We start from the raw sequence: 27,139 nt of genomic DNA on the forward strand, positions 1-27,139 counted from the left end.
GAACAAAATATAGAAACTCATTCTGCAAGAAGCTAAAATATGTGGAACTCAGCCATACAGACATTCACTCTCCATGAGCTTGAAATCTAAGCATAAGATATGCAATGACAGTCGAAGAGGCAGAAAACTGAGGTGATATCAGAAACAGTTAATACCAGTCAGTATTGTAGGTGGTGTTTATAAGAAGCTGAGGAGTAACTACAAATTACTGATTGCTCAAGGTAAACAAACATGGTTTCAGTAATAACTGATATTCAAATGGAAAATAAATAGCAGACATATGAGCATTTTGAGTCTATAATCCATAAAGGGTTCAGGTGATCCCATGACAGACAGCTCTGCTATCATGCCAGCACTCTTGATGCACCTAATAGAAATTACCTGGAATCTCGGCGGGCATCCTCAGTCCTGGTCTGTGCCTGTGAAATGTTTGGGCTTTTTCTTCCTCCCTACTATTCTTGTACTAGAATGGCTGAATGCACCCTTTTGCTCTAGAACACTTTTCCCTTATTTATATGTAATACCAATTCCACTCCACTACATCCTGTACATGCTTCCTTTGACACCAAGATTTTTCAGGCTTTTAAATACTTCCCACCAGTAAGCTCATATCTCCCAAGCCTTGATGGTGCAGAGTCTATAAGAACTCTTTTCTCTTTTTTTTTGGTGGGCTTTACTGTACAAAGTCATACCTAAACTAAAGGGCTTTTTCATAGGGATTAGGTATTGAACAGAACATCCCATAAACTATGCTGTGCCTGTTTTTAGAAATTTGAACAGAGCTCTGTGAAACATTTATAAGGGAACCTTGTATCATAGAAAACTGGAACCTTGTATCATAGAAAACTGGAGTTGTATGAGATTTCAGGTAACTCTTAGATTTATGAACATCTCTGAGAAGTCTGGACATCAGCATGCAAGGTTCAGGGAAATTTTCAGCAAAGTGTGAGAAGTCTGCCCAGCAGATTTGTATGAAAGCCCAGTCCACAGAAGACTCTCTCAAGCAACATGCAAATAAATTTATCTTGGCCATCCCTGGCGGAGACGGGCTTTCAAACATGGGGTTTCTTGCAGAAGGATAGAAATGGATATCCTGAGGTGCGTCCATGCTGCCTAAATTTTGGTAGTTCATAGAGGGAGACAGTCTCTCTTCAAGGGTGATCTGCAGCAGTTGCCATTAACAAGACAAACAGCTTAAGCAGACAAATCTCCTGAATAAGTATGTAGCTAAATTTGGATAGTGTATATACTGCATACTGTATGTTTCAGACTTCCTTCCCTGTGGAAATAGTGATAAATAAACTCCTGCCTCTTGTTGCTAGTGGAGGTGACATGAAATTTTAAAATATTGTGTGGGGTGGCAGATAATGCACAGAGACCTGTGAGTTAGCTAACTGGCATGTCTAAGAGAGCTGTGCCTGAAGGCCACTGCCAGGACTGGAAACTCAGTGTGCAGAGCACTGTGCAAGCACTTAGGAATAAATAGCCATCAACCCAAAGAATCTGCCATCCAAATAGGCAAGAAAGTTGAGAACAGAGAAGTGTGGAAGGGTATACTGTTTCTGAGAATTGCTTCAGTTGCCTACTCCCATACTCAGCAAATCCTGAGGAAAAATCTCAAACAACCCTCTCATTCAGCCAGAGCCCCCAGCAGATACTTTTCAGTGCAGTTCTAAAATTTTTTCAACAGCCATCAGGCAGCAAATGCTTTTAATGAGAGAACGTTGACTACCTCATGTACGTTTCTAAGTTCCCAGACTACACAGTTATCAGTTATCCTGGCACAAACTGCAATTCTGACATCAGTGCTACCACTGATTACAATTCCACAGGTAGCAAAGAAGCCTAAATTGCCAATAATAGTTGTAAAAGAGTTAGCGAATGGACAGTAGAAGGCAGGCAGAGAGATGCAGTTAGGAATTATATAAACTATAAATTGCCAACTTTTGTCATTTTACATGTTTCTTTTAGTGTAAAAATGGAATATTATACAAAGCAGGACAAAATGGGATATCCAAGGTGACTTAACCTGTGGTAAAATAGTAGGTGCAAGAAATTAAAAGTACAGTAATCAAAATAAAATATCTTAGAAGAAGACAAAAAAGAATCAAAAGGCTTTTAGCTTTTGAGAAAGGGAATCCCATTGTATAATTAGATCATGAACTAAGACCTTTCACCACTGCATTTTCACACTGTGAGCTATTTAAGTGCCACCTCTTGATTCTCCTACTGCAGCTTCTAATAGCAAACCTTGTTCTCCTTTTCTTTGTGCAAAACCAATCACATCACATGAAATTATACAACTAATTAACACAAACTCCTTTAAAAAATTGCATATTATTTTGGCAAGCCAAATTAACGTCAGTCCCCTGAAACCATGTTTAGTAATTCCCACTGACTGTAGTAACGCCTACTACTGAGAGAAGGGCTAATCAACTACAGGCTCTCCTGCTGATGAGCTGAACCAAGTAACCAGATGTTTCTGCCTTCTAGGCTAATGGAAATGTCATGCATGTTTTTCTCTCCACCTAGGTGAAGAACTAATTCCTCCATGGCCATGGTCTGGGTAGCTCTCTCTCTCTCTCTGATGCTGCATCTGACAGGTCCTGCTGGTTAATCCTGAGCAGACAGGTACAGCCTTACCAAAGGTGCTCTGGTTTAAACCAGCTAATCCAGGCCATCAAGGCAGCTTGCTGCCAAGATGTTCTTGCTCAGGATGTGGATAGCAAAGATAAATCTGATGAGCATCACTGTGGAAAAAAATATATCTGTCATATTGTGCTGTATGTAAAAGCTGGGCAAAGTATGTTTTTTTGTGTATTGGTAAGAGGTCCCACTGGTATTAAATTACTTAATGAGATGTCTATTGCAATTAAAAGAGTCATAACATTTATATTAACATTTTAAAGCTTGCTTATTTCAGGAGTGTCAGTTTACATGAGTCTAAATAGGCGATAATGAACATGATGAAGTATTCCATATTAAAACTGAGTACTGTGTAACTGTCTAGTAAAATCTTAATATTAAACTATACTGTATAAATTACAGGATAGTATAAAAGCTTCATATTTAGATGTATCCCATCTTGAATCTCAAATAATTGACTTAGAATTAAATATGAATACAAAATAAAAAGAAATGCATTTATGTGTAATCTTAAAAAATACACTTGCATGATATATCTATTTAAAAAGCTTACAGTATGCTTTGATGGATGATACAGTCATTTTCAGAAACAGCAAACCATAATTTAAAGACAGTGTGTAATTATTTAACAGCAATATTTTCTAAGTTCAGCTGACTTGTGCCTCTCATGCTAGATGCTAATGCTAGATTGTGTATCAGTAAGCCCTATCATTCCAGGTGCTTACATGGTGAAGGAAAAAGATATCTGGTGCATTTAAAATACTGCTTAAGGAGGAAGAGAATTAGGTTTATTCATGCAGACTTGGTTTGAAAAATCCAGAGAACATATTAATTTCAGACTCCACCCACAGAAGCTAAATATATTCTTTATTTTGTTTTTCAATAAATCTTCAGTAGTATATATAGACCGTAAGCACAAGTTAGTCTTTTTATATTTTAGATTTCCTTTACATGCTCATTGCTGTATTAACATCTGTTCTGAAACTCCCACCACCACAGCAAGGAGGCATCAATTAACATCGGTTTGGAAGTGACAGATATTCAGTCAAGGAGGAATAAAACTCTACAGCATTTTTTGCCAGCAAAATCTCATCATGTGTGCAAAGATGCAGTCTACTGGTAGCACCAGTTCGATATTTGAGGGGATGGATCACTGGAAGAATGAGGTTTGCCTCTCATGAAAGGAGACATGCATGAGCCCTTAATTGTAAATTCAAAGATAAGGCCACTGAACTGAGAGTGACCTGGCTCTGGTCCCAGAAAGTTGTGTTTCACTAGATTTAGTTTCTACAGCACAGAAATCTAGCAGTGTGAGAGGCAGTCTTTCAGGCAGCTAGATGCACTTGCCAGTGAAATAAATATTGGAAAACCGAAATTTACCTAGGATGCTGGGAGCTATTAGAGGGGACCATAGACTACCTGACACCTGGTCATCCTGTATCACTTAATGTGCAAAGTAGTAGTTACTAAAACAGTGGATCTTTCTGGCTGGATTTCAGGACTGTATCCAAGAACAGTGGAGTTAAAAAATCCTGCTATTTGATCATGGAAAATATACAATGTTACGCAAATATCCACATCCAAGAAGTGAGAAAAGAGCCTTGAACCATCTTGGCAATTGTAAAGTTCTTCCAACAGACTCCTTTGCTTTTGCAGGCTATGGCTTTACAAGCCAGAGTTTCATTGAGTATGGTTGAGAAATCAGTGGAAAATGTAGAGTGAAAAAAAAAAATGCACTGTTAGCATATTGCTTTTCTTGACAATCAAGAAATAAATCCTTAAAAAGCAGAGAGAGAGAGAGAGAGAGAGAGAGAGAGAGAAATGAAACTAAAACTAAACAGCAAGTAGGGCTGAGTTTTTTGGTATTTTTTTTTTTTTTTTGTGAGATAAATATTTCGTCTGCAAACTAATTTGAGATTATACATGTATGAAAATTTTCAGTAAAAATCTTTCTCTTTCTAAAACTGCTGGTCTTCTAGTGAGGAAAAAAGGTTAGTTTTATAAAGTGCTTTCTATTGATCTGATCAACATCTCCATGATGGTCAAGAATTGAACAAATGTTGCTGAACTATGAAGAACTTAGATCAACTGATTTTGGGCCAAGAAAAGCTGTCATAAACAGTGAGGCACCACCATTGGCATGAAATACACTGATAGTACTTATTCTAGTGGCAAAGGGAATTTTTCAATATAAGAAAAAGATTCAGAGTAAAAATAAAAAGCACATATATGTATATGTACAGACAAAGACTAAGCAGAACAGTGTAAAATTATCACATGGTTCACAGGATAACAACAACACAACTTTGGTCCTTGCAATTTTTATTCAGCAAAAGATCATTTGACCTCATTCCTTCTCTGCAGATCTTGATTTTCTGGTAATGTAAGGTTGGAAAAGGAATAGCAAAATTTTGTCCTAAGCTCATCTGTGAGAATCAAGTTTATCTTGGCACAGCTATGTTCTGAATAAAGCCTTCAATTACCACCATATGTAATGTATTCCCACAGGGTAGCCTGGATAACAAAACCTGGGGGTGATCCAGACCTGGGACTGAAATCAAGCTGAGATATAGGTGTTTGTTTATGTGTTTATGTGTTGCTTACTTCTCTCTGACCAACTTTCTATCATTCTGTACTCAGCAGTATCATAAACTTTTCTGTGAGGCTGAATGCCTGGCCAGTAAACATAAATAAAGGACTATTCACAACAAAAATAATATAGGGGAAGAACAACATCTGAGAAAAAGAGTTCATGGAGAAAGAGGAGAATGATCTAGGATATCTGTTCCTGAAATGCTCACAATTTTATCCATCATGCTGAATGTCTTCTAGCATGAAGGAATCCTGTGGCATTTGGGATCACAGGAAAGTTCAGTTGTATCACACTGGAAGCCCATTTGGTCCACTGTCCTCTGAACAGTGATCAAAGCCACAACTTCAAAGGAAGATGCAATGAAGTATGAACAAGACACTTTCAGAAATATCCAGCTTTTGGTTCCTCTTTCCTGTTCCAGACAACAAGTGAATGGCTTGTGCTTTGTAGCTAGGGAATTTTTGCCTCTTTCTACTTCAAAATTTCTTTAGTATCATTGTGTACCTTCTTTTCACATACAAAAATTTTTCCATACAATTTCAATATAATCAAGATAAAGAGTAATGTTATTGCACGAATTTCTCCCCATTTCATTGACATTGTGTGATTAACTTTCCATATACATATTTGCCTATCTCAGTGGACAAAATGCTCTTTTTGGCAGTCCAGTAGCCTTTGAAAGACTTAGGCGAACAAGTTATAACAATCTGTTCAGAGAATTTCATCCCCTCTGCTCTTTGCAATGCAAAAGCTTCAAAGGTCAGTTCGGATAGACTTTGCACACTCCAGAGGTGTTCATAATTTAAACTCATGGATACATTTCTCATGCAGGCATATGAACAGCTTTTAAGGTATATTTTATGTGTTCATATGTTTATTTCTTAATAATTGAGCAAGATGATGAAAACTCCAGTAGAAGAGGTAGTTGCTAGGAGGGGACTATCAATATCCTGATGGAGGCAGAAACTTTTTTGATACTTGAAATGATGCAGTAACATAATAATTTTCTTTCTCCAGATATTCCAAGGTTAACAAGCTGTGTCAAATTTCCTCAAGAAGGAAGAAAAATTCTTCTGCTTTGAGCACACACATTCGACTAAGCTTTTTGGAGGAAAATATTTCTTCCCTCTGTGTTTGCACTGCAGCTGAGGATAAAAAAAAAGAGAAAACACATTCCTGACAAGGCCTTCAGACCAGCTTTCTGTAAAGTTCTTACACGATAGAAAGAATACAAGAAGGTCTAAGTATTAAATACACCTGAATTTTAGAAGTTTTTCTCAATTTCAAGTGTATGGATTGCTTTGACTGAAATCTGGTGTTTTCCTTACTGTGCATAAGACCAAATAGTGTCCTGACCTGTACACACTGGAATGTCAAATTTTGTTTTGCAGACTGGGATAAGATTTCTTAGGGATTTGCAAATTTTTTAAAAGGAAAAATTTGTAATCTGACAGTGATCAGTGATTTGTTTTACATCTAGGTCTTGAAAAAGACCTATAGTTACTTCTTTGAGATTGGCAGAGCTTTCAAGTGTGAACAAGGGCATAAATGAAAAGCCATGGAAGAAGGCAGATTTTCTATGAGCCTGTGTACCATAAAAATAATAACAAGGGGAAATGGAAAACCACTAAAATAAAAGACCATGATCCAGTTTATGTCCACACATGGTAAGGTATTATCAAACAGTTATTTCTCCCAGTTAATCATTAAATGCACTCCTACACTCTTAAAAACTAATGTGAGGAACACTTTTAGGAAAAAAAGAAAAGTACACACAATGGATATGTGAGTAAGAAGCATGTGAACCAACAAAATAACAGCTTTCTCTTCTGTAAAGCTCTATATTCTTTTACTGCTAGGTTGTTTCATTAATAATTCCAGAGCATTAGAATGTATTGTGTTATTCTGTAAAGCTTGTTGTACAGAAACAATTCAATAAATGAAAAGTTTGAATTCTAAGTATTATTATTATTTTTGTTCGGCTTTGCTTTGTGGTGCAAAATTCTTTTGATTGCTTCAGACCTACAACAATCCCCTGTTGTTTATCATAAATAACAAGTTGTTTTGTTTCTCTGGGCTTGCAAGTTTCATTTTCTTCTGTTGCTATAATTTCTATTCATTTTTAACATGAACACATTTTCCTGCAGAAGTAGTCTTGTATCTAACTGTACCTTGTGATTTTTTGGCTGTGAAAAGCATTCTAGTTGATAAGAAAAGGGTGAAAATCATTCCACCCCCTCACCAGAGTGAACTGAACTTTCTAAGGATATATTTTTGCCCCTTTTTGAAAGGGAATAGGTAATGCTTTCACTTCTGACTGCCCACTTGCTAGACATTTTTTATACTGAATTCAGAAACAATTTAGTGGTGATGCCATTAATTTTATTTCTGATAGAATTCTTATTGTGTCAGCTTGATCCTGCACTATCACAAAAGAATATAGGCTTTGTATAAAAAGCACTATTTAAAACACAAAAGTTGGTACTGATTTTACCAGTATCACCAGTTTTGAAAAATCTTTGAAAACTCTGCAGTCTTTCTTTTGAATTGAATTCCTCTGTGATGAGTGAGGAGAGGGAATTATGGCTTCCATGATAAATTATAATATTTTTATCTATCTTCCTTCCCTACTGAGGATTTTGCATATTTTCCATACTGAAGGTTTTAACTGTGATCTTTTAGTCACTTCTTTTTCACAATCAGAGCCCTGTAGAGCCCATAGTCAAGGATTCACTGGTCGTATGAAATTAGGCAGAGTGGATCACGCTGGTCATCTGTCCCCTCTGCCATTCTGCACTAACACAAGAGAGTACATGTGATTTACTTCAATGAACTGTGACTCCCACAGTTTCCCAGTGTCCCCCCCTGCAATCCTTAACAAAGATGTGATCAATCATTTTGGTCTTCATTCAACTGGGAAAAATGTGCTAAGAGGAGTACCTCTTAAGATGACCATAGTTTGTCTTTCTGTCTAACAGACTGATAAATCTGTATCACCAATTTATACAGTTTTTCTAACTGTACAGGAAAATGAGTTACAGCTTAATAACATGCCTCTGATAAGAGTCTATTGACATTTTAACTGCTGAAGATCCATTTTAAACCAGCAGAATCTAAATATGCTGGGGGCAGGGGAGCTGAATTGTTACATCTGCCATTTCTAGTGGCTGGGAATCCCTCTTCCACAACCACAGGGGAAGCCTGCACAGTCAGCAAGGGTGAATTCACAGGCCATATATTTATTTTGCCAACACTGCAATGCATGTCTAAGATGCATCCTTCTCTCAGTTTCCACCACTTACCTACAACCCACTTTAACTTTTATCTGGAGAACTGCATTTTTTTTTCCTTTCAAGTACTGACAGCTGCTGTTGTTTCCTGCTTGTATCTGTTAAAAATACAACCACAATAACCATTTTCCCAAGCTCATGGAATCATTGACTTGAGTCCTTCTAGTGCTTCCTTTCCCCCTCACATTACATTTCTCATCTTCTTGACTTAGCTTGTAAGTACTTCATGATGTTGTTCTTGTCAGAGTCTCTGGCAGGTATCCACCACCTACTAGTTACAGTTCAGATGGGGCATCTCCTCCTGTGGGAGATCACCCTCACTGACAATTCTAAAACTCAGTTCATTATTTTTTTCAAATCTTTAAATCTCTCTATCTGACTGCTTGTGAGCAAAGGAGACATTCATTCTCCTTATGTTGGTGTCTTTACCTGAACTAGTTTTCTGTTATCTTCAGTGGAAAACAATACACCTTTTATGGTGTAACTCATCTCACTTATTTCAGGTATCTACTGTGGATTGAGATGAATCTCATTTTGCAACTGATTATTCCTTCTTACTGACTACTGGGGAATGTATGGTTCCAGTTCAGATGCAGATGATTTTACAGCTATTTCAACTAGCCCACCTAGTTACCTAATGATGGGTGAATATAAGCTATGTGTGTACTCTCTATATATCTATGAATTGAAGCACTCAAATTTAGGTGCTCACAGTGTAGGTGTCAACACATGACGTAGAATCTCCTTTACATCAGTGGAGCTCTAGCTGGTATGGGTCATGGAGCCTGGAGGAAAATTCAGCTGAACTAGATCCAAATCCTTCCCCAAGACTGATATATTTAGGTTCAGAAAACTCTATCCATCTATCTACTAGGCAACTATGCTTTGTTTCATATTGGAGCTGGTGAGCCTATGATTATTACCTCAGTTTAACATTGGATCATCAGAGTCAGTTAATGGAACTACTCCTGCTAAATATTAATTTACTTGGTTTTGGCTTTGATGAGCTCTTTGCAGTATAAACATATTAAAAATATGAGCTTCAATGCATACAGAGTACTTTTAGAGACTCATGAGGGCAAATGCAACACTATTTGGGAATGCTGCAAATAATGACATGTCTTCTTGTGAGTAGCATCCCAGAGGGATGTGATCAATTTGAGTTTGAAACTGACTTGTTCTGTAAGAAAGAAAAAAATGTTCATTAAACTGAATGGTGCACCACTTTCGCTCTTGTATGAAGTTAAAGAAACAAACTTTCCACTAAGCAAAGCATATTAAATCCTAATGCTAGCTGATCCAACTTCCCCTGTTGCACACAAAAGAAATGTTATTGCCACCCATGCTTCTGCACAGTATTTTATAAAGGATCTCCTTTATTAAAACAAGAAACATTCTTATCCTCTATTTCTTGATTCCCCTGCTTACATCTGGCATGACCTCCCACAGTTTCCAGGATGTAAATCTAGCTGTCTAATGACATCAGGAAAAAAAACATTTAGAGAGAAATACATCAATTATCTTTTCTTCTAGACAAAATCATATCTCAAAATAAGCACTTGAAGAAGTTATACCCTTTTTTTATCATATGCAACACAGTCATAGCTTCATATTCATCTATTATTTCCAAACAAACATAATACCCTGACACAAGTTTGAAAACTACGGTCCATGCTCGTTTCTTAAACTTTTCCAACTTCTTGAAGTAAACCATTATTTTTTCCTGTCCTGTTAGATTTCAGGGGCCACCATTGACAATCTCTTGGAAAAAAGGTTTTGTATTTTTGTCCCTGGACTTCTCTGTTTCAGTCTTTGTAGGAGAAGCTTTCGTGTCAGAAAACTCATCCTGTTTTAAGCAGAAAGAAGCCACTTGGCAATGTAATCTCTTCATCTTTGGAGCACGTGGGAAGGCACTGACTGTGGAGCAGAGTGTACCTATGTGCTTAGCAGTCAGCCTCTGCTTTATCTGTATTAGTACAATTGTTCTGGAGTAGCAAAAGGGAAGAAGTTCAAAAAGTTATCACAATACCTTGACAATGGGTCTTTTGTAACCCAAAAAGTAGCATGTACAGACCGGAGGATAGTAGGGATACTGTGTACTTGACTACAGCCCATGAGACTTACTCTGCCTGTAGGAATTTTGCTGGTTTTAGCAGCCATCCAGAATTATATAATTCCTCAGAAATGTGAGGTTAAGAATAGAGAAATAGAAAAACAGGGTAGTAGGTTACAAAGAGAATATGTTTAGAGTTTGAGTCTGGCTGACATTATACATCCTTGCCCTTTTACCACAGATTGCTCATGAGGACTGAATAGTATTTCAGGTATATAGTGTAGACATCACAAAAAACTTCTGCTGTGTAGACACATGCACACACTACCCCCTCACCCCCACTCCACAGACACAAACACAGACACGTACAAAAGCAATAAATACCACTGTTCATGTCTTATAACAATCATAAATGGAAATCTGCATAACAGAAGAAACATGTGTTTATATTAGTGGATAGTTACAGCTACCTTTAATTGGATATTTTCAATGTACTCTGAACTACGGGATATCGGGCATGATCTGCTTTATTTTGGGCCTCTTCTAGATCCAATGAAATCAATGGCAAAATTCCTACTAAATTAGGTGATGCGTGTTCATCGGAAGAGGAAGTTGCATAACCATATATATATATATATATACATTTTACATTGTAAAATGTCACTTAAATATTCTGTACTTATCACTTGAAGCAATTTTCTTCACAAATCTGAAAAAAATCCTCCTCATAAGTTAAAAATAAAATTGGTGTGAATTATACTTTTCTGAAGACATAATAGGAAGTTGAAAAACACCCCCCTTAGAGTGGTGTACATGTGTGCATGCCTGTATTTGTCTGTGTGTGTATATGTTTGCTCATATTTTTAAAAGAAATTTACTTTTATGCTTCTATCTCAGTGGACTGTCTGGCGTGGGATGAAAACATTGTCATATGCACATAAAACATGTGTCCAACTGGCCAGTGTTTTTCTCATTTGCTACAGCTTTAAGATCTTTAGCTCTACACATTTCAAATTTCTCAAAACCTGAAAACCAAGGAACAAGAACCATGCACAGGAGAAAATCTGCTTTTATCACACTGGGATTATTTTTCTGTCCCAGGTGCTCGAGCCTGGGCTTTCTCTTAGTCTAATTGATAACTGTTGGGCTCCTCCCCTTAACCCACTGACTTTTGTGCGTTCCCTTCCCGGGTGACTACTGTTTCACTGTTCTACCTCATTCACTTATGGTTGACCTGGAGCTCCTGGGTTAAGCTTCCCCACTGGTATTCAACCTTGGACCTTATTATTGTTCTACTCATCTGACCTCTGATACACTAAATTCTAACAAGGTGATCTGAAAAAAATCACTCATTTTTTTTTCTGTGTGGTTTCATGGCTCGTCTTTTTACTGCTCTTGGCTGATGTTCTTTTCTCCACTTCAGACCACCAAGTGCTCTGCTTTAGTTTGTCAATTTATAGTGCTGTCATGGTTTCAAATGCTGTGACCATTGTGCAGAATATACTCTCCTGACCTCTGAAGCAACTTTCTGTATTTCAATTGTTAACTCATTAGGGTTTGGAGGAACAGCTGAAAAGGGAATGGCCCTTTTCCCACAATTGCTTCCAATGAGATGCCTGAAGAGTCATCACAGTCCAGGATTAAGAGAAATCAAGAGGATGCTGCTAGAAACTAGCTCCAGTTATTTTGCATTCTTGCCTAAAGGAAACAAACTAAACCCCTTAATGCCCAAAAATACTGCTGTTATCATCAGTTCACCACTAAAATGCAAGGGGAAGTATATCAATAAAACTAATAATAAAAAGATGAATCAAATGAATCTGATTTGGATAATTCAAGTACTTTGCCAAAGTATTCCAAAAGCCACAGCATGTTCTTTAAACATAAATTTTATATTTTACTACTTTCTCTGTCCTCACTCAATCCTTTGTTTGCACTGGCCCTTTGTCTGGGTTCTGAGCCTTGAACTGGCTTCTCCCAATCAAGTTTTTCTAATAAATAGTTTTTTAACTCTCTCCCTTTGAAAATACCATTTGAAGAAGAAAAGAGAAGTGAATGGATAATACCAACAAAATTTATTCTGAAGTCAGCTTCCTAAGAAGAGTGCAGTCGTAACCATATTTATTACACCCCCACCTCCTCTAACAAACTCCTTCCTTTCTTTCTTTTCATTTAAGTGGGGAAATCACTCAGTGAGAAAATAAAGAATTGATTCTGTCGTTTATGGAGAGTTTTATAGCAATAGCAAAAAGTTAATAGTTTTAATTTTTGAATTTTCATATTGATGCATATTTTTTTATGAAGTTTCTCTGACCAACCAATTTCTAAACAGCAAAAATGGTGTATGATTTTACCATTTAAAATAATTTAATGTAGCTTAGTATTTAGCAATTCTAAACATGTAATGTCTAGTTACATGTGCACAGTTAAAAAAAAAATAAAAAAAAAAATCTATATTTTCTCCAGCATCACAGGTATTTAGATCAACCACAGATTTTGATTTCAACAGGAAAAAAGAATAATTTTTAGGACCTCATGGGAACTATGCCATTAACAACATCCTTAATTTTGAGAGACTACTTGGTACAGCATTCTCCTTGGTAGCACTAATCATGGCTGCGCAGTTTTCTGATAACATGAAATACTCTAATGCATCCTTCATTTTTTGTGTCACAGAATCATAATAACAAGAGCTTGCATTTTTGAAGGTCTCATCATCGAGTGTTTCAGAGCACTTTGCAAACACTAATTTAAACTTCACAGTCTCCCAGAGAACAAGGCTGGCTTGGGTGTATCTCTACTGATTTTACTTAGCATGATATAGAAATGACACATTTCCTCTAGATACTAAAATAATTTTTTACAGGTGGGTAAATTGAAGTATTGGTTCACAAGTGTCCTATCCATAAAATACAGACTGAGTCAGTAAGACAATGAAATCAGTATTTCATATCTGGTTTTCAGCCCTCTGAATCACTTGTTAATTCTTTCATCATGCTTGATGATTTAACATTTAACAGTTTTGATCTATTTAAGGCCACCTTTTTCAAAAGACACTCTTGTAAACTGTGTCTCTAAGCAATATTAGCATAAGTTTTAAATAATTAAAGCAACAGAAATTAGAGACTATTTTACCAGAATTAAAATGATGGAATAAAGTGGAAGGAATATAATCATTATAGAGTTGATGCTGCCTAAAAACTGTGAATGCATTTGATTGCCTATGTCAGACATCATTAGACTATTTACTTTAATAAAACAGTAAAGCCAATACTATACAGCAGTTTAAATCAATTTCCCTAGAATGATATCAGAGATGCCAGATCTTCCAAAGTTGAAGATTATTTCTTTTCTGAAAAGATAAGAAGCCTTCAAACCTTACTGTTCGATTAAAAAAAAATATATATATGTATCTATTTGCATGGATAAAGGATATCAAAAAGCAATTTGTGTTAGTGTTTGTACAAGCAATTGCAAAAAAAAAAAAAGCTTGCTGATTGTGTTGCTGTGCTTCTTCTGCATCATTGTTTTTAACAGATGGTTTGCTATTATAACTGCCTTTGCTTCAACAAGAGTTTATAACCTTGCAAGTTTGGGGTTTTTTTGTTTGCTTTTCTTTTTTTTCCTTGGTGTTGTTGTGCACCATTCACATTTTAAAAGTTTATGTGGGTTACTTTGCTGGTGCTTTGAATTTTAGTCAATTCTGGTCTCTTATGCTATTGGGATAGTATTTACTATCTGTGCTTGATCTGGACCAAACATATTTTGATTGTAAATAGAAGGTCTTCTTTTATGAGGATGTTCACTTCACAGCTTGAGCAGTGTAATTTTTATACAGGTCTCAGCAATCAATAAAAAAGCCACAGGAGGAATGATTTATCTTGTTGGTTACAGAGACTGTCACCGAGAGAAATTGTAAAAGATCAATTTACACAACCTGGTGTGAGAACGTTATTGATATAACACGGCTGATCAGTTTCTGGTGGTGTGTGGGTAGGCAGAGAGGGAGCCCTGCCCTCGGATAGGGCCACTCACCAAGATCTTAATAGACTCGCTGGTCCATAAAATGGACATGAAGCCAATGAAGGGCGAGATTCTGCGTGCTCATGGTACACTGAGTGGCCTGCAGGAAAATGGATTGGCTCAGCTCCGATTAGTTAGTTAAGCAGTGTCATGCATCCTCTTTTTTTTTTTGTTGTTGCTTTTTTCTTCTTCTTCTTCCCCCTGCTCCCCCTCCTACTGTGAGAACTGTTCACTTGGAGGCTCACTGCCTTAATTACAAAGGGCCTTTTTAACTACAGGTCACAGGAGTTGGCTCACTTGACAGGAAATAAGGAAACAAGCTACCTTCCTGGAAAAAAAAAGAAGAAAATCAAACTTCCACTCCTCAAATTAGTTAAATGAAGCTTATCAGCACTTGTTAGTTGATCCTTTGACAGTCTGTTAATTGCAGCTGGTACATTAAGTTATGTTATAACCAGCAGGACATATGATTAAAAAATAAATAAATCTACGGGTATGCCACACAGCATTGTTGGTAGAGAAAACAAGGTAAGAACAATGTTGATATTTGCTGTAAATATCACAGCACAAAAGACATTTATAGACTATTTCTTTCTTATTCTGTACAATTAAATTGCATGCTAACTCAGGGGGTTAGTTTGGATCAGAAAAGGGCTTCTCTACACAATGAGATTAGAAAGGTTCTCATTGCATCTTAATAAAATCCAACATTGGCTACTCCGTCAATATAAGTGGTGAATATCTACGGATGTTATACATGCAGCTTTTAACATGCTTCTCCTGATATATGCTCTCCATTATATTCTTTTATTTACAGACAATAATTTCTTACTGTTATTACTGGAGGGAAAGAAAAGAACATTAGCAGCATTAAGAAACCCCACGGCAGTTGTTTCTCCTTCATAGGAAGTGACTCTACAGTATAACTGCTAGCAAAAATAAAGGATCCAAAGGCACATCAAGGGGAAAAAACTGTTTTCATGCATTTAACCTGTTAATTATAGTAATCTACACTACAGTGTAAGTATTGTAACCTGGAATGGGAAATGGGTGATTGAAAGAATGAGCTGACTAAGACAAAAATGATTAAATCCACACTTTGAATGGATGATTTTCATATGTAATTTGAACTACACATTCTTAAGTTGTTTCATTTTCGCGTTTCTGTACTCATTGGCACGTATCAAAGTGAAAGACTAGCTGAAATTAATGTTTTCTTACCTTCATCTGCCAGAGTAGTTTAAATACTTCTCAAAGTAAAGAACACTGAAAGATGTGTTCTTCTGGACCCATAATATGTGCTTTAAGATGTGTTTTGTGCTTATTATGAAGTAATATTTTGAAATCCTAGGCATCCCAACAATATTGCTTCTTTTTATCTATGGAAGGACACATAAAAAGGCAAGATTAATTTCATACCACTGAATATTTAAAGTCCCTAATAGTTATTGTCATATTAAAATATGATTGAACTCACCAACAGGCCTCTCACTGTGTTCATGTGAACACAGTCCTAAGCACAGAAAAATGTCACATCCCATCTCCCCATATCCTCTATGAGGGGAGAGGGGCCCTTCACCCCAGTTTCTTCATATCTCAAAGTCCGATTCTTTTTTCTGAAAATGGAAGGGCTTCAAGTGCTGTCCCTCTTCCTATGCCTTCCTGTACTCAGATCAGAAAAGAAATAAAGCAATTATGACCAGAGTGAGACTCTATGGAGCTTGTGAGACCAAGGGAGAGGAGTGGGTGAGGGAAGAAAATGATGATGGCCAGATGTGGATGATAGCTAGAAGCCAGGGCTAGTGGAGAAAGGACAGAAAGGAATGTGAAGAACTTATGTTCTTCCATGCTGAAATGACTTGCTATTATTCTACATCCATGTGTGCTAGTAACCCCTCAAGGCATACAAACTTCTGGAGAGGGTGGTAGCCTGATTGAACTGTGGGTGTTGTGTCTTCCCAACCACAGAAAGAAGAGGCTCCCGTTTCTGTGGATGCCTAATGAGGTGCAAGGATGGCCACAGTGCCTGTTGACCTGTCTTACTCATCCTTGTGAATCGTGTTCTAAGCCAAATTTGGCAATAAAGATCTGTTTATACCATGACTTCAAGTGGTGGGTGGGCAGAGAAAGAGTTGTTTTTCTTTACCGCTCCCAGGCCACTCACCGCCTCAGGCAGTCTGAAATCATTAGCCAGCCATATTCCTCCCCTGCCCTTCTCATATGGAAGTTGGGCTCTTCCCAGAAATCAAACAAATGCTCTCCCTCTCTCTGACACATGGATGTTACCTTAGCAGAGCAAACCTGGACATGTTGCCACCAAGCTGTCAAAGTCCAGTGGTCATCTTCCTTTCTGCTGTGAATTCTTTTCTATTTCTCTTCCCTGTGTACAGGGCTGCTACTAAATGTACATTGTGGTCCCTGACTCAAACTCTGACGACTTCTGTGACAGTCCCTCAAATTAGTAGCTCCTTGAATTGCAGAAAAACATATTGAGGAAGTCCTTCACCAAGATTTTCCCTGATTCACTGGAAGGGCAGCTGGTAACAACACCCTGTTGTTAAAGCCTTTCTATTATAGAAAATCCCCGTGACCTTTTATTTTGAGAATCTCTCACATTTCTGTTGTTTGTAGAAGGTGTTTGGTATTCAGCAGAGGAAATCCCTTCGGGCCACAGAAGTCTCTTCTCTTTGTCCCATAAAATTCCATTTAGGATGCAAAGTGACAAAAATTGTCATTACCCGTCTCTTATTTTTATCTCTTGGGAAAACATTAGTAGACTCCAGGCTGCAGGCCAAGCTCACACTAACACTGCCAACACCAAAAGACACAGACTGAACCAGCTGAAGACAAGAAAATGGAAAGATAGGTGAAGAAGAGGTTCAGTCTGTGGTCTTACATTGCTAAAATTCCAAACAGAGTAGTTTCCATCCCAAACTATCCCTAAAATACTTAGCTTAAGGGGTAATAGAACAGGCTTCTTGACCCTGTAGACTCAAGATGCTTTCCTCATTCACATACACACACACAAACACACACACACCCATTTCTCAGCTAATGTGCATCTGTACAGTTAAAGATCTCAACAATCCTAGCAATAGCACCCTTCACTGCAATGCAGCAGGTTCAAGATTCATGTGTAACTTCTGATGCCAGAAATAAGAAGGAGTGTAAAATAACTCCCAGCAGAGTTATCTTTAAATTAAGTTTCCTGCAGTTGCAAGAACTAGTACTTGAGAGTTAAGAAATGTCTCTGAACCCTAATTTAGCCTCTTTTACATGAATGTGTTCTGGTGCAAATGTGTGTTACATGTGATCATACTACATTTTCCAATTGATCCTGTTTAAATCCGTATTCAGGGTGGACTGTTCAGAGGGTAGGAGAAGGTTAGCACATACAACCAAAAGGCTGATATTTTAGTCCTGCATACTTGATTTTACAGTCCAAGTAACTATTTTCAACTAGCAGTTTGTGGGTCTGGAATCTCAATGTTCTTATGCTCAGAAATAGTGTGTGCTATCCAGTAAAGTCATACTTGGGTCATGAAGGTCATTTCTTTGCTAAAAAATTACAGAATTTAACCATTTTCAATAATTATCTAGAACCCATGAAAGCCACATAATCCATGTCGTTAATGTAGATTGTGAATTCAGCCACTGAAGGTGTTGCACCCTCCTAATATTTTACTTCCTATGCAGAGAGATCTTTGCAAGACAACGTTCTTTGTCTTGGAATGAAAACCTAGAATTTGCTTCTTCATCATTTAACACAGACATATATTGATTACTGTGCTCAGGTGCTGATCTTATTCAGGACTCACAATTATCATATTCTGAGATGGACCCCCAGCTCCACACACACGCACACATATCAAGAGAACCATATTCAGCTTCAACCAAAACTTTTCATAGCTAGAGTTGTATGAAAAATAAATGTCTAGTTTAGAGGCTTTAGTTTAAGAGGCTTTAGCAATTTAGAGAACAGCAATATTTTGCTTTCAGAATTTCTCCTGATATAGAATTATGAGATTTTTTTGAACTCTCTCATGGGTTTCTGAAATGAAATATGCTCTCAGGGACTTGGAAACTGGTGGGTAAAACTGACATTGTTCTTGCTAGCTTCCCTTCAGCTAACTCCAGAATAGCAGCAGTTCAAAGACTCATGCACAAAGCTTAAAATATATTTAACCTAATGGAGAAATATTTGTTGGTGTGATATAAAGGTCCTAATATATATATTTGAGAAAACAGACTAGCTTCTGGTCCTTTATTATGGTAGCTTTCTGGTGAGTTTATTGGTAGTAAAAAAGTATGAACCAAATTTCTAATGGCTAAATGCACGTAAGAGACCCAGCTAAGATGGTCTTCTGCAGCACAGGGAGGCACTGAGCATTGTGCCAAGCCTTGTGGGAACATGCCTCCTCCAACTTGCTATTTGCTTTCAGCAGGGATAGGGCTAAGAATGTGCTGCAAATCCCCAGCCACGCCGACGCTCGGCAGCACGTGTCACACACTCGGCAGCATCGCGTTAGGCAGGCAAACTGGGGCTCTGATGATTACCCCTCTTCCTACCACCAGTTAAAAAAATAAAGCTGGAGACACTGGCACCAGGGCAGAGGCTCAGAAGCAGTGTTGTTTGGAGGATTGTTCAGCCTCTCTGCGGATCTAGAGGGCAGAAATCAATTTATAATTGCATTGGATACCATGAGATCTGTATCACCACTCTTCTGGAAATGAAAGGCAGGTAATGAAACCAGACAAAATGAAGACATTACCAACTTGTGGCACTTATTCATAACACACATGAATAGAAATATCTCAGGTTGAACTTAGGACAACTGTCAGTAACTGCAGTTCAAATCATCTGGTCTCTTTCCCTAAACAATTAATTTTCTTATGGCAAATGCAGTTGTCAAAGCAAATTTGCATTCTGATGCAGCGTGTGCATCTGTGTTTGTGTTCTTTTGTTTTATGGCACGGCCAGTGAGTTTGGGTGCGCTTTACTCAATTGAAGGCAAACTTATTTTAGGTGTTTAACTTAGGACAAATTGAATTATGCCTCAAAATTGTCTTCTCCCTTCCATCCAGGAGCCAAAGTTAATGAGACATAGAAGGCTGCATCTGTGTTACCTCAAAAAGCAGAGTGGTTGTACCCACCTGTGTGCTCTCTAAAGGCTTTTATTTCACCAGTATCACAAACAGTGATGGCATATGGTCTTGGTGCTGGTGATGTAACTCCTGGCAGTAGTTCTGCTGCTAATGCAGAGAGCTTATGGCATTTTTGTCCCTGTGTTTGCTTGCTTCCAGGTTATGTGTATTTTCTTTTGAAGCTAACTTAGGTTTAAAAACCTTTTATTCAGAGAACTTGTTTTGACACCAACACTTATGCCTCTGTGATCAAAATGTTCTAACCTAGAAAATGTAGGCTTTTTGGTCGGATTGTTGAGTTTTGCCTTGTTTTTATCTTGTTTTAAGTTCATTTCTCTTTGGAAAAAGTCATTTTCTGGCACACTTGGCTGTACATAGCCAGAGTTTACAAGGTGCACTTAAATTGAAATATCAAAGAGAACTGTTGAAATGATGTGCTTGCAAAATGTGTGCAATTATCTGCTATTAACTCATCTGGAATCCTGTGATGAGCAAACTGTGATTTTCAATGTGTCATTACATTGTTGCATCAATGGGCTGTTCAACAGCTCAATTTAAAAAATACTCAAGAAATGATCATTACAAGAGGTAATCCTTCCAGTTTGATTCAAATAAATCTGTTCCTACACTAGGCTGACATGATCATGGATCTCATGAGGTTTCCATGCTTTGTTTGCACTTGCTTTACAGTATTTACTGCTGATTTTGTTGTTTTATGTTTTATTTTTTGATAAGACATCTTGGATTCTGTTTTCTAATTATGTAGAGAAGAATGAGGGATAATGCTACCATCCTTGATTTCTTGTCTTTAGCGACAATGACACAATGGTGATCTTTACACAGTGTCAAAGCACTTGTTTTGCTATTATGGTGTTACAATATTTTTTATCCTGTGGATAATTTTGCCTCTTCTGGTGAATATTCAGCTGGAGTTACTCTCTTCTAGCACTGAAAAGGTAGATCTGTTTTGTGTTTTCATTTGAAATTAATTTGTTTGGGAAATGGTCAGCTGGGTACTGGACTTATCATTTTACTGTGGCTTTTTTCTTTTTCTGCTCAATAGATAGATGATATGGAAAATTTGTCTTGCAGAAGAAACTATCAAGTATGTTAAATATGTAAATATACCAAAAGTTAACATTCTTAACAAAATCCCTTTATTTCCACTGATTTTTGCCTTTAAAAAATGATTCTGTAAAATGGTTTCCAAATTTCACTATGGTCAGACACTACATATTTGAACTTGATTGGCTTTTCTTTCTTGTGTATTCTGGAAGAACTGCTTGTTGACAGAAATAATTGCAGGATTATTTTTTTTTCCCCTCCCAACAGAGCATATTTCCACTCACTTGTGACTTGGGACATTTTGCTATTGGGCAATCAGTTTGAAGAAGTTTGTGCTCATGTTTTAAATTCTATATAAACTTAAAAACATTTCAGTATTCTTGCTTACCTGGTGATTTTTCTTCTAGCTAATCACTTGAGGTAACTGTAATGTAACTGAAACAATCACACTTTGCATATGCTGGCTCCTTTCTCTGTAACTAGTGTAAACATCCAATTGTCTTGGCCAGAAACAGGCTTTATTTCAGTGTGTCAGATGATGAAAGGCATAAAGAGGCTTCTAGCAGGTGAATGTGTGCCGGTGCATATGCGTGGGAAGGCACTGCTAGCAATCGTTAGGGGCGAGGAATTAGCCAGCAGTAGTTTTGTGTGCTGCCGTAGGAGGGAAGAGTCAACCTACTGAAATATGAGAAAGGCAGTGGAAGGTGGAAGGGAATCATCCAGCAGTTGTCTATGAGCTGGAGGCTATGATAAGGTGGGTGGGAGAAGAAGAATAGGGGAAGAACTTAAAAAATAAAAAAAAAAAAAAAAAAAAAAGAGTGCAGATGAAGAAAAAGAAGTCCAAGGAAAAAAGAAAGAGCAGAAGTAGAGCTACTACATGAACTGCCTGTAGCATGAGCAATAGCCAAAGAAAAGACAGAATAAAGAAGTCATCTGTGTTTCTAGGAGATCAAGTGCAACCATGTGAAAGCTGCAGGACAACATGTACTGTTATCTAGCATTGCCTTTGTGTTATGTGTTAGTGTGTATGTGTTGATTTGTGGAACTATCTGAGATAAATTATGTTGAACAGCCTACACTGTATTTGGTGCAAACAGAAGATTAGACATCAGGTAAAGTGTATCAACAGGAAGAAATGAAAAAAAAGAAAAACCTTAAAAAATAAAAGAAGAACTTTTCCAATTCAAAATGTCACATCCTTCCAAGACATTCCTGCAGAAGAAAAACACCATGAAATACTACAGGCTGTCACCTTTTTAAATACTGGCAGCTCCTCAACTATTTCCTGTGTGAACACAGAGTGCACAGTAAACACAAAGAAGCCCCTTTCACTCATCCAAGTGGACCAAGTGACCATGAAGATGTGTGCTATGTGTGTTTATTTGAGAAGCTGGAATAGTGTGGCTGTAAAATCACAGCCTAGCTTTCTGCATGTCATCTTTCTTGTCGAAGGTGGCAATCCCTCCACAATATAAATTACCAGGAGTTGGCCTCCCTCTGAGGGTGCTAATGGGGTGTAGGTGCAACTCTTTGAATAACAGCTCTAATGTAATGAAATAATGCAGGTGTTTGAATTGCTAAAGTACTCACAGAGGAGCTGCACTTGCCAAGAGTAGGCAGAGGTACATGAACACATAATTTGTGATTGCATGAACGAATACCTGGTAGAGACCCTTTTAATAATTTACCACTGCATCCATGCAACAAAGTGTCTTACACTGGGAACGGCAACCAAGCATGAAAAGTCGAAAAGGAAGAACTGGCTGCTCAAGAAAGGCTAGTTGTCTAGGAGAAAAGCTTTGCTTCTACCCATTTGTTGCTGAGCACTCTTCACAGGCTCTAGGTAAGCAAGATTGTTAGGGACTTGTCCAGTTATCAAAAAATTCAGCGGCTCTGTAGTTTCAAAAGTGCCAATGCTTCATTCACCATGAAATTCAGGAAGAGAAACTCAGCTTGCCAGAGCTGTCTTCCACTGCAGATTCTCACTGTGCTCTCAAGTATATTCCAAGGAATCATACTTTAATCTTAATGACAACAGGGAAGAGAGGATGAATCATTTAAGAGTCTGCAAGAAAACACATTTTTTTTCGGCAAGAAAGCAAGATTTTATCCTCTAAGATACTTGCTCTTGTTCAGCCCAGGCTATGAGAGAAAGATGGTTGTTTCTGTTGAGTTATGGCCATTCAGTAGTTTATATGAAGTGAATTTGGTAGTTTCAGATGAATGTATAGAAATGAGTGTTCCCCACAAAGTCTGCAAATGTTGCTTTTTGGAGGCAGTTCCTGAAGGGACAAAGAATGACAGCAACCTCTGCAAATATGTTCAGGGATCTCTGAGGTTCAGAGGGCAGCACAATCTGCCATGTTGCCTGTATTTGCTTTATGCAGAAGTGGCTACTTAAATATTCGACCATTGGGTGCTATTTTGTCTTTTTGTTTTCATAAGCATTAAGTACATTTCTTCTCCTTCACCCCTGTTTATTTCCCTGTTGTGAAACAGAAGTGCAGTAAGGTCAGGCACATTTTGGCAATCCCAGTAGAATCAGTGCCCTCATTCATAAACTGTGATTACTGTCCTGGGGAAATGAGGCTGACTTACATTTGTGGACATAAAGATCTGGTAACACTGACTAAAGCAAAGTTTAAGAAATGCATAAAAAAAAAAAAAGAGTGATAGAAGGTTTTTATTTTGCTCTTGGCTTTGAAACTAGTAGAATGAAGTGGCTCAATTTAAAAACAAAAACTGCATAATGATGTTTCTATCTCAAAATAAATCTTACTCTAATAAGGACCACTGGTAGTGCAGTTAGAGAGGTCAAAGCTTCCTAACCTCCATAGACCAAAAAAAAAAAAAAATTAAAACAACAAGAGAATTTAAAGTTCTTTTTGGAAATAAAAGAGAAGAAGGAGCAGGAGGAGGAGGGGGAGAAACAAAAGAGAAACTCTGTCTTTCAGTTCCAATAGTTCTTGATGTTTAAAATCTCTGAAGTTTTCTTATGTGTTATGAAAAGCTACAAATTTATCTTTTGCCATTTTCCCAAGGGAAGCTGACCCAAATCCACCAGCAGCAGTTGAAAAGGTTTTTCCAAGCTTTATCAAATGGCCCCAACAGAGACCAGCTTAAAATTAAAAGCTTCCCCTACCAGAGGGAATATATGTGACTTTAATAACTGAAATGTGTTTTTACTTTCTATTACTGGGGTCAAAAGGTTTCTAAACAAACCAAATTTATCAATTATTTAGAGCTGATTTCTTCTGAAGTGGTATTTCTAAGATATTATTTGGTGGATAAATTCAATGTTCTAAGGCCAGCAGCAGCATTTTATTCATAACAAATTTCTCCTAAACTGAATTTGCTGGGGCAACTTAATTTCCACTATCGTGTTTGCACTGTGGAAATATCAACTGAAGTGTTATAGGGCCTAACTAGTGGTCTTTTCAAAGAGAAATTCCATATAAGCATGCTTATTCAGCACCACCCTGCTTGCCATTTATTGCTTAAGAAATGAACTGGTACATTGTGTCTGCAGTAGAATTTCTTTAGCTACTGAAATATCCTTAAAAACCACAAGGCACCTTTAAAGTCAGGAAACAATATCTTAAACTACATTCTCACCCTTGCAGTGAAAGAAAATAACTGTCAGAAGTTTTGTTAAAGACATTTTGAAAGGAAAGAAAAGACCCATACACACATGTGTGTAAATGCACATTTTCTTAGCCTTCTCTGAGAAGCAAGCACTTCAGTTAGGTTGTTGCAGAAGGGAATTAACAGTAAATTTAGAAAGAGACCATTCTTAATACCTAATAGGGTCCACTGACTATGTAAATACTCTGTTTGTTATATATTAGCTAAACATACATTGGGTTTCTGCCCAAAGTCTGCCATTTGGTGCAGAGAGAAGATGTTATGGAACAGTTCATAAATTCATGTGGAGCCCTGTTAAATGAAACCAACCATCCAAGAGCTGACATTTTGCCATCTTTAAAATAGCTGCCTCTCTTGCAGTAAAACGTCAGGTTTATTTATGCAGGCAAATATGAAGTAGTAATGCAATCAAGGTGCTATGGAGAGTTTTGTGTTGTTTTTTTTTTAGAGAAAGAATCTAACCATTAATAAATAAAAATGTCTTGCATAGCTGCTCCTTATTTATACTTGAAAAAATTTTCTTCCTGAAAAGTTACATTAAGGAGGAGTAAAAACATCATTTTGTGACCACTGAAAATGGTCCCTTTTTCTTAGCAATACATGCTTTCAGAAATATGAATTATTGCTACAAATAAAGAACATAAAGCTCTTCCTCTCTCTTTTGCCTCCCTTTGCCTTTGGGGAAAAAGAATTCTTCTCAAGAATAAGAGATTGGCAAAAAATGCTCAAAATGAGCCAAATTTGATCGAGGCCCTCTCTAACAAGGTGTTGAGGAGCTTCTTACTCCCAGGGGACTGACTCTGCTTCTGTTTCATTTATGGCTCAGATTATTACTCAGGTTTGATTATGGCTTGAGGATGTCAGATGAGGGCTTGAGGTTTGGTCTAGGGACTCTGTGCCCTGAAAAGGCCAAATTTTTGAGTGGAATTTGAACAGAATGCCTTACTGAGATTGAACATGTTTCTGATACATGAAATGGATAACATGACATTTGGGTCATGGTCAGCCAGGAAGAGGAAGGATATTGTTCTGCACCCAAAGTATTTGAGTGTCTGTGTGGCCTTCCCCTGCCCAAGGTAAGAAGGGTGTTGAATTCACCGTTCATTTTTGGCCCATTGCTGACAGTGATTGAAAGCTACACCGTGGTGGTTATTTAGGATCTTGCATGGAATGATGAGTGGATGAACACCAAAATCACCACATTGCTGTCCTTAATGACTGTTAAATTTGTTTTCAGTTATTTATCTGCACTGGCTTTGCTTTTCTGGGTCTTTGTCACCAGAGAAAGAAGGAAACAGCAGGTATGGCTATGAAAATGTAAATGTGATAATGAGGAAAGCCTGGCAGATTAGCATAAAAACCTAATGTTGCTGAAAGGAGTCTTTCAAGGTGTTGGATGGTGGTACAACTTCAGATCGCTTCCTGGATATTTCAGACTACCTTCTGGAGCATGGGACAAGAAGAGTTATTTGAATTTGCTTCAATGGGATAAGGAAGTCTTTAGGCAACCTTAGTGTCAGGATAAAAAGAACATTACATTTTGCATTGGAGGGTGCTCTATGAAGTATTTCGAGGTTTTTTTTGAAAATGGAAAGACCTGTAGTAATTTCCTTACACTGTTTCCAATGTCCCAGATACTACCATAATGTTGCAACCTCTGGTAAGGCCAGATGAAGTCTGAAAAGCCAGAGTGGCATTGGTTCAGAAATGATTTTCAATGCAATAATGGGGAAATGAACTTGTTCTGTTTTTTCCAGCTTTGCTCCTACCCTGTGGAGCCAACAGAATGGGAGTTCTGCTCAGCACATGGAGCTGCTTTACATGTGTGCAAGGGATATCATCTGAGCCTGTACATATTTATGTAGTCATGACCTAGCTTTTGGTTTACCTTTTGTTTATGCTGTTCCTTGTAGTTCCAGCACTGTTAAAACAATTTTTTTTTTTTTAAAAAAGGTAAGAAAGGAAAAAAAAATAAAGGAAAATAACCTAACCTGTCCCAAACTGAGTAACCAAAGCCTTCCCTTATAGACAAAAAATGGGTGAAAGACAGCATATGGGAAGTTGATCTTGAATTAATTAATTTCAAACCTTAGATCAGATATGCTCAGCTTCATACTTTGACTTCATAAAACCACCTCTACTCTTCAAAAAATATTCAGCTACAGCTGAGGAACTGAACACTACTTGCAGAAGATATATTGCCACCAGGGTTTACAGTAACATTTTTGCCTGCTTAGCCCTGATAGTTTACCTATCACATCTGTCAGATACTTCAGAGGAAAAAAAAAACAAAAGCCCTCACCAGCTTGTTTTCTTCCAGCGCCTGGAACAAACTGGCTTGGGAAAATATATTAGCAGCTATATTTAAATTATTCTGTTGGTTTGTTCTTTTCTCTCAAGAAGGTAAGCTGGGGTTTCCCCCTTCCTCCTCCTCCTCCTCCCTCCTCCCATTTTTTGTGAAGATTCTCACAGAATCATGGGTGAAACCTCAGGCATAATTAAACAAATTGGCATTGCAAATCTCAGCAGAAATAATGTGCCTTTTGTGAAAAAACTCCCACCAGAAATGATGTAGTTCCTACCCAAGTTCTTTCTCCATAGGTCTAAAAATACGACAAACCAGTTAGTTACTCATATGCTGCTCATAATAATGTCATAATTGAACTATCTATAAATGGC

The 27,139-nt window shown here is 37.5% G+C and overlaps 1 long non-coding RNA gene across 19 annotated transcripts in view; it reads right to left on the reverse strand.

Annotated features, from left to right (window-relative positions):
* Positions 1 to 27,139, reverse strand: part of LOC111922622 (uncharacterized) — a 214,207-nt gene that overhangs the window by 85,345 nt on the left and 101,723 nt on the right. For 16 of the 19 annotated variants that reach the window (XR_015284339.1, XR_015284344.1, XR_015284342.1 and 13 more), the window contains 3 exons: positions 16,083 to 16,267; positions 15,827 to 15,984; positions 14,618 to 14,933 (listed from right to left, as the gene is read on the reverse strand). The exons of 1 other annotated variant lie outside the window; for it this stretch is intronic. This is a non-coding gene — a long non-coding RNA (uncharacterized LOC111922622). The remainder of the gene's footprint in view (positions 1 to 14,617; positions 14,934 to 15,826; positions 15,985 to 16,082; positions 16,268 to 27,139) is intronic. 2 more of the 19 variants (XR_015284328.1, XR_015284329.1) reach the window with 2 other exon arrangements.

This window comes from Cyanistes caeruleus, chromosome 3 (assembly GCF_971803275.1).
Source record: "Cyanistes caeruleus chromosome 3, bCyaCae1.hap1.1, whole genome shotgun sequence".
NCBI lineage: Eukaryota > Metazoa > Chordata > Aves > Passeriformes > Paridae > Cyanistes > Cyanistes caeruleus.